We start from the raw sequence: 9,150 nt of genomic DNA on the forward strand, positions 1-9,150 counted from the left end.
AGGATCTCTCTATTCTACAGCTGAGGAAGCTGAGATTTTAATAAAATTCAGTAAGTTGCCCAAGTTCTCACAGGTGGTGAGTGAAAGGATAAGGACGTGAATCTAAAAGTTCTCCCAAGCCACTTGTTACCACACCACCAATAATTTTCCAAGTATGTTCCTGGATCTGCAGCATCAGCATTAAATGGGAACATGTTAGAAATGCAAAGCCTCCATTTCTATCCCAGACCTTCTGAATCCAAAACTCTGGGAGTGGCAGTTGGTTTTTGAAAACACTCAAGATGATGCTGGTGCATGCTAAAATTTGACAACCACTGATAAACTGGGGTCTGAAGACTGAGGCCAGACAGACAAATCTAGCCAGCCATCTCACTGTGGGGCCCTGAGCCAATAAGGGTTTTTATGTTTTTTGAAAGTGGTCAAAAATAAAGCAAGTGTATATTATGGAGAATGTATGTGGCCAACAAATCCTAAAATATTTACCACCTGGCCTTTAAAGAAAAAGTCCGCTAACACCTGACTTAGATTATACTTTTCAGGGGACTGTACTCAATTTGTTCCAGATACTTATTTTCCCGTAATTGATAACAAGCAATTCCCGACATTGCCTTCCTCACTTTCTCTCTCTTGACCCTACTATTTGTCACCCTAATACTTTTAGCAAAGTACAAGCAGTCTGTTCTATAGATTACTGTCCCTTTATATTGACCTATCTTTACAGATTTGAATTTGCAGCAAGCGTTCTAGAATGTGTTCACTTTCTGGGGCACTGTGCTTTCAAGCACTCCCTGGTGGCTTGGGATACTTTTTTATGGTTTTCTCCTTCATACATCTAAGCTCTCAGAGTACTTATTATATAGAGATGGCTGTATTTTTCTCATGTGAAGATATACTTTCATTAAGTAAAGTACTCTTTTCATTGATTCTAAAACATAACTTTTGGTTTTTAAATCTCTGAAACAAGGATACATCTTTTTAAGTTTATTTTGAGAGGGACAGAGTGAGAGTGGGGGTGAGGCAGGGAGAGAATCTAAAGCAGGCTCCGTGCTATCAGTGCAGAACCCCATATGGGTTTCGAACTCACAAACCATGAGATCATGACCTGAGCTGAAGACAGATGTGTAACCTACTGAGCCACCCAGATGCTCGTAGGATCCATCTTAAAATCCATGATGCTTACAGCTCTTTTGGACCAGGAAGCAGTCATGCCATTGTTTTATTTTCCTACAAGGATGGACTAGGTCACAGCTACTCACATTTCTAGAGTTATGAACATAGTCAACTACCCATGTGGAGTTTTATTTAAAATGTATTAAAAGATCACATGGTATTTCTTCATAGAAATATAAAAGCTTCTCCTTATTCAAAATAACATGGGAAGTGAGTGAAGCCAATATCTTGGGATAATAACCACAATTCCACATTTTATTTCAAAACAATGAAAAATGCTTTATAGGATTGAACAAAGGAAGACACCTGTGTGTAGATGAAGCTGTGATACATTCTGTTGATGAGAAACATGAAAAATTGCCTCAAACATGGTAGGCACCACGGTGAAAGTTGGGGGAAACCACCCAGATCCTTAGAGCAGAGGAAAGTAATTTCTAAGCAGTAAGAGCCTGTGCCAATAATTCATGCAGCATGCAAAATTATCTTTGTGTGATATTTTATTTGGCAGACGTTTGGTTTTACTTAGTCGTTCATAAAATAGAGGATCTTGAAATTGATGTCATCTTAAATTATATAAAACAGAGTCTTAAAAGTGATATGAGTGAATGTTGCTAAATATTATGTGATTATATGCTAATTACAGCAATCTGAATTTAATAACGCCTATTTTTTAAATGCCAATATTTGGATGCTACTTAGCCAACATTCAAACAGCTACAATCAAGGTTGCCACAAACACACAAGTGTTGCTCAATTAATGGGTCTCAGTCTACTTAGATATTTTTTTCTAACTTATTCTAAATCTATTAAACTCTATTTTTTTCCTGAGGTGAAAGAGGCCAGGATGTACTTGATTAACTGTGTCAAACTCTTGCAGATTACATCCCGTTTCTATTTTATATTGTTTTACACCTCTTTTTCACTCAAGACTTTTAACTACCTGTCTAAAATCAACCTGAAGAAAGGCTTAGGGTAGCTTTTCCAGAGTAACCATTTTCAACTTCAGCTTCATCACAGAGAGCAGAAACAAAGAAAAAAGATCATTCACTTTCATGAAAGCACTGGTTCTTTTTTTTAATTGTATTTTTTTTTACTTACATCCAAATTAGTTAGCATGTAGTGCAACAATGATTTCAGGAGCAGATTCCTTAATGCCCCTTCCCCATTTAGCCCATCCCCACTCCCACAACCCCTCCAGTAACCCTCTGTTTGCTTGCCATATTTAAGAGTCTCTTATGCTTCGTCCCCGTGTTTTTATATTATTTTTGCTTCCTTTACCTTATGTTCATCTGTTTTGTCTCTTAAAGTCCTCATATGAGTGAAGTCATATGATATTTGTCTTTCTCTAATTTCGCTTAGCATAATACCCTCCAGTTCCATCCACGTAGTTGCAAATAGCAAGATTTCATGCTTTTTGACTGCCCAGTAATACTCCACTGTATACATATATATACACCACTTCTTTATCCATTCATCCATCAGTGGACATTTGGGCTCTTTCCATAACTTGGCTATTGTTGATAGTGCTGCTGTAAACATTGGGGTGCATATGTCCCTTCAAAACAGCATACCTGTATCCCTTGGATAAATACCTAGTAGTGCAATTGCTAGGTCATAGGATAGTGCTATTTTTAATTTTTTGAGAAACTTCCATACTGTTTTCCAGAGTGGCTGTACCAGTTTGCATTCCTACCCACAATGCAAAAGAGATCCTCTTTCTCTGCATCCTTGCCAACATCTGTTGTTGCCTGAGTTGTTTATGTTAGCCATTCTGACAGGTGTAAGGTGGAGTCTCATTGTGGTTTTGATTTGTATTTCCCTGATGATGAGTGATGTTGAGCAGTTTTCATGTGTCAGTTGCCCATCTGGATGTCTTCTTTGGAGAAGTGTCTATTCATATCTTTTTCCCATTTCTTCACTGGATTATTTGTCTTTTGGGTGTTGAGTTTCATAAGTTCTTTACAGATTTTGGATACTAACCTTTTATCTGATATGTCATTTGCGAATATCTTCTCCTAATCCATCAGTTGCCTTTTAGTTTTGATGATTGTTTCCTTCACTGTGCAAAAGTTTTCATTTTGATAAGGTCCCAGTAGTTCATTTTTGCTTTTGTTTCCCTTGCCCCCAGAGACGTGTTGAGTAAGAAATCGCTGCAGCTGAAGTCAGAGAGGTTTTTTCCTGCTTTCTCATTGATGATTTTGATGGCCTCCTGTCTTACATTGAGGTCTTTCATCCACTTTGAGTTTATTTTTGTGTCTGGTGTAAGAAAGTGGTCCAGGTTCATTCTTCTGCATGTTGCTGTCCAGTTTTCCCAGCACCACTTGCTGAAGAGACTGTCTTTATTCCATTGGATATTCCTTCATGCTTTGTCAAAGATTAGTTGGCCATATGTTTGTGCGTCCATTTCTGGGTTCTCTATTCTGTTCCACTGATCTCAGTGTCTGTTTTTGTCCATGTACCATACTGTCTTGATGATTACAGCTTTGCAATATAGCTTGAAGTCTGGGATTGTGATGATACTGCTTTGGTTTTCTTTTTTAAGACTCTTTTGGCTATTCGGGGTCTTTTCTGGTTCCATACAAATTTTAGGATTATTTGTTCTAGCTCTGTGAAGAATTCTGGTGTTATTTTGATGGGATTTCATTGAATATGTAGATTGTTTTGGATAATACTGACTTTTTAACAATATTTGTTCTTCCTATCCAGAAGCATGGAATCTTTTCCATTTTTTTATGTCTTCATCAATTTCTTTCATAAGCTTTCTATAGTTTTCAGTGCATAGATTTTTCACCTCTTTGGTTTTGATGCAATTGTAAATGCAATTGATTCCCTGATTTCACTTACTGTTGCTTTATTGTTGGTGAATAGGAATACAAATGACTTCTGTGCATTGATTTTATATCCTGCCACTTTGCTGAATTCATGAATCAGTTCTAGCAGTTTTTTGGTGGAATCTTTTGGGTTTTCCATATACAGTATCATGTCACATGTGAAGAGTGAAGGCCAGACCTCCTCCTGGCCAATCTGGATGCCTTTTATTTCTTTGTGTTGTCTGATTGCACAGGCTAAGACTTCCAATACTATGTTGAATAACAGTGGCTAGAGTAGACATCCCTGCAAAAGTGGCTCCCTGCGCTTCTCTCTCTCCAAGTTCACCTCTCTGCACCACATACCTGCTGGATTCTGTGGTTCACGTTGTGCAGATTGTTGTGTTAATCCTCAGATCAGTTTTCTAGGTGTGCAGGATAGTTTAGGGTTGGTCTGGCTGTATTTCATGGACGCAAGACACACAAAAAACTTCCATGCTGTTCTGCCATCTTGGCTCCTCCCTGAGCACTGGCACTTGTAAAACTCACGATTATATATTTCACATTAAACATAAAGGGGGTGGCTCCCATGGTCCCTATCAGCCTGTGTTTACTGAGATGTCAATGCTTCATCCTTCTACTTGACATTTGTCCCCTTGCCAATCATAACATGACCACCTCTGAAAACTGCTTAGCACTAGGGGGAAAAAACCCAAACCAATGATCAAAATCTATGAATTTATTCATATTTAAATGGAGTATCAATTTTAAAAATTAAAAGATATTGATACCTGCAAAAAGAACACTGACATTTGAATCCTCTTTAGCCTTACTTGAATCAAGAGAAATCCAAGATTTATTTCCTACTTGACCCTCCAAATCACTACAGAGCAAATTGCACAGTGAGCGTCCATCTGTGGTAACTTAAGATTCATATGCTGTCTTGCCTGATAATGATCTAGTACTACGTGAGTGTTTCTAAGTGAGGAAAGATGTGTCCCTACACTGGCAGTTACAAAGACAAGTAGCTCTTGAATTTTGGGAGAAGATCAGCCTTGGTAAATCAACAGCATCCTGGCTTTAGCTCATTTGCCCTGACTTTCATGTAAGAGTGTACTTTGAAATATCACCTGTGGGACTAGTGGTGCAGAAAGGAGATGAACAGTGCTTCAAGCACAGTGTCAATGGAGAAAACTATGTACAGAATTTCAATGTTAGCTTCTCCATGATGAAAATAATAGGGAAATAACAGTCTCTTCCTGTCTGTCTCACACAAACTTTGTAGGCAAGGTCATTTTATCTGCTTAGTTTCCTTAACAAAATCTTATACTCTGAAGAAAATCGTGAATCTCAAGATGTCCTGCTTTCTGAAGTATGGCCACAAATCTACATTAGAATGGAAAAAAAACACATGACATATTTTCATTTTCTTCAGTATATGGTCAAACTACACCAAAGATTTCTCTAGTATTTTAAAAATATCATTTTGGGGTGCCTGGGTGGCTCAGTCGGGTGAGCGTCTGACCTTGGCTCAGGTCATGATCTCGTGGTTCGTGGGTTCAAGCCCCACATGGGGCTCTGTGCTGACAGCTCAGAGCCTGGAGCCTGCTTCAGATTCTGTGTCTCCCCCTCCCTCTGCCCCTTCCCCGCTCATGCTCTGTCTCTCTCTCTCAAAAATAAACAAACATTAAAAAATATCATTTTAAGGTTTCCTTGATTAGCTTTTCCTGAGTAGGCTAAATGGCCAGTTGGTCAGCTGCATTAAGAGTCCTTTGATAAGATCTTGCCTGATCATTTAGTGTAAAATAACTAGTATAATCTTTTAGTATAAAACACCACACTATATAATAAAATGCTGATAGGAAGACAGGAAGGCAGAAAGGGTAAAAAGGAAGAAATAGAAGGAAAGAGAATGGGGAAAGCAGTAAAAGAGAAGAAGGGAGGAAAAACTGAAGGAAGGGAGGGAAGAAGGGGAGAAAATGCTAACTTAGAATATGTTAGACAAATACTTAACATTTTAGCTGATTTTCCAAAATACGTAGACATATATAAAAACAATCTAAATCTGAATTAAAAAAGAGCTTACTTTGGCTATTTCAGTTATTAATTATAGATTGCAAATAAGCTGGGGTGTTGATTTCTGGCAGAGGTGGGGAGTACGAGATAAAGCACACTTTGAAAATTCCAACATATCTACACTTTTGGATGGTGAGCACGTCCTCTGGCTTAACCCTAATCAGATGTCCTAACTGCATATTCACCTACTGGGGGCATGTTAAGGGGCAATCACTGATTGCTGGGGGGACACTAAATCCAAAATTATACATGAGCTGAGACTGGGCTTATTTTTCCTCCTTGGGCAATACCGAACATTTGTTTTTTTCTTTGGGCTCTTTGGGAAATCTGTGGGAGGCCCAGGCTGTGGTGGGGTGTGGTTACACGGACAGTATTCTAAATATATGGGCAGGGGAAGACCACCTCAGAGGGATTGGGAGCAGAACCTGTCACTGTCCCACCTCTCGTCTCTGTTAGTCTGGATAATTTAGTGTTGATTGAACCTAAGGACTTAACAGGGATGGGGGAAAGATCACTATCAGTTCTTTGAATTGTTTTGGTGTAAAGTAAAATCTATCGTTATGGCTATTTTCCTATTTCTGAAGGTGAACAAACACAGCAATGCTAATAGTTAAGTGCCATTTAAAATATGTGTGGCAGGGGTGCCTGGTGGTTCAGTGGGTTGATTGATGGACTCTTAATTTAGGCTCAGGTCATGATCTCAGGGTTCATGAATTTGAGCTCCACTTAGGGCTCTGCGCTGAAGGCATGGAGCCTGCTCGGGATTCTCTCTCTCCTTCTTCTCTACCCCTTTCCCATCTGTGCTCTTTCTCTCTTTCAAAATAAATAAATAAACTTGAAAAAAATAATAAATATTAAAGAATAAAATGTTTGGCAAACTGCCATCTTATTTGGCATGATCTGACATATTTGCAAAAGGTGTTGGTTTTTCACTCTCATGTAAAGTACTCATTAAGTTTTATCCGAAGTTGAAATGGTAAGGACAGGGTGGAAAACCTGAAGAATAAAATGTCTAGTATGAGGGGAGGGAAAGTAGAGAAGAAAACAGTGTGAACATACTTTTCTTTTCTTGAATAAGAAAGGCATGAGGATGCACAGAAACTCCTTGTGATTAAACTCCAGCTGATTAAAAATTCCAAGAGAACTGTTCCTTCTTCCTCATTTCACACAAAATGAGCAGTGGGTAAAATGTGCCATCAGACAGAAATTTAAACATGGACTCTACTCACTCTCTGTCAATACCGAAGAGAGCGCTGACCTATTTTTCTTCATTAAAAGTTTGATGCTTTAAGTATATAGGACATTCTCAGGACTGAGTCTGAGCACTTTATGCAATTTATTGTCAGGTATATTTGGAAACCTAGGAGTATTTTATGAATTCCAACATACTAGTTTTTTCGTTGTTGTTGTTTGTTTTGGTTTTTTGGTCCATTTCAGATTACTGTGATTCTCAGAAATGAGAATTTAAAAATTGTTAACATTTACAGTTTACTCTGTGAAATGCATTATCACTAGTGTAAAAAAGAAAACTACAGATTAGGGCTCCTGGGTGGCTCAGATTCTCCCTTCCCTTTTCTCTATCACTGTCTTGTGCTTGCTCACTCACTCTCTCTCTCAAAATAAATAAACTTACAAAAAAAAAAAAAACAACTCAGCCACAAAATGGAATCACTCATGTTAGAGCCCCACATCAGCAAACCAAGACTTAGCACCCAACTTCCCTGTGGTTTCAACCCCCTGGGAACGTGACCTTTAACCAGCCAGCCTAGAACTTCCTGCTCAGCACTAGGAAGAAATCCCATGAAAGACCCTTTGGGTTCCCCTTAGGAGGGCAACCTTGCCTCAAACAGTGCTTTCTGTGCTAATACTTTCCTAGTCTCCTTTCCCTCTCTGAACTTAAAAACCTTTTCTTTCCTGGAAGCTGGAAGTTGCTCCTCATTCTTTGCTGGGTGGGATGCTGCCTGATTCATGAACCGTTCGATAAAGCCAATTAGATCTTCGGATTTACTTGGTTGAATTTTTGTTATTTAACACCAATGTTCATAATAACTGTGCAAAGTGAGTTTCTTTAACCTTATTTTACTGACAGTGCATAGTACAAATGGTAAAGAGTGTTCACAGACCTGGATTCAAATCCTAGCTCTACTCCCTACTTGTGATGTTTAACAATTGATGTAATGCCTCTCTCATAGTCTTCATTCATGAAATGGGATTAATAGTACTTATTTCAAGCATGTATTGTAGGAATCAAATTGGACATGCACTGGCATATAGTGATGACTCAATGTTCCTCAGCTTGAATTTAAAATACCTTGGGTGAGGCCAGAGAAGTAGTCAGTAATGCTTCTGGGAATCAGATCTGGACTTATCTACCCTCAAAACGAAAATCACATTTTCTACTATAACGCACTACTCAAATCACTACAACAGGATATTTCACGTACATTTAAGGTGTGAGACAGGTAATACATTAATTCACTACACTTTAAGGACAGAGTCACAAAAAATAGATTCCTATACACGGTCGGTGCTTTATTATCAGATTTTTAAAAAACAGCAGGTCTCAAGAGCCCAGAGGATTTCAGACGGCTTACCATGAGTAATGTGTATTAAAACCTGAGATGGCCTTTAACTACACACTTGAAAATAAATTACATTGAGTCCATTTGCAAGCAAAACTTGTCAGATAAAATTATGAAGTGACGGATTCTTAAAATAATAATGAGGTACAGCTCTTTTACAGGTTCTTATTTTCTGCATGATGGTATGCTAAGGCCTTTCAATGCCCTATCTCAGCTGAACGTCCAAATAAAATTCATGAGGTAGGTCACACATTCTTCCCAATTTGTGGCAGAGCAGTGGAGGCTTGAAGTCCTATAATCTAGCCAAGTGGAAAAGCCAACATTTGAGTCCAAGTGGGCCTGATGCCTAACACTACTCTTTTGGGTTTATCGTTTGGTATTTTCTGACAACTTTTATTTTGCTGACATATTTTGGTATCATCACAGTGTCTCTTTAGCAAGGAATTTTTGTGTACATTAAGTAAGGGTATGGAACAATGAAAGCCTAGTTTCTAACCTTAAAGCAGAAGTGCATT

At 38.5% G+C, this 9,150-nt stretch overlaps 1 protein-coding gene across 1 annotated transcript in view; it reads left to right on the top strand.

Moving 5' to 3' along the window:
• Nucleotides 1-8,863, top strand: part of LOC123600589 (guanylate cyclase soluble subunit alpha-2-like) — a 104,908-nt gene extending 96,045 nt beyond the window's left edge. Inside the window, exon 4 of the mRNA XM_045482646.1 lies at nucleotides 8,797-8,863. The gene's annotated coding sequence lies outside the window, so the exon portion shown is untranslated. The remainder of the gene's footprint in view (nucleotides 1-8,796) is intronic.
• The last annotated feature ends 287 nt before the right edge of the window (nucleotides 8,864-9,150 follow it).

Source organism: Leopardus geoffroyi, chromosome D1, assembly GCF_018350155.1.
Source record: "Leopardus geoffroyi isolate Oge1 chromosome D1, O.geoffroyi_Oge1_pat1.0, whole genome shotgun sequence".
In the NCBI taxonomy this organism is placed as follows: domain Eukaryota; kingdom Metazoa; phylum Chordata; class Mammalia; order Carnivora; family Felidae; genus Leopardus; species Leopardus geoffroyi.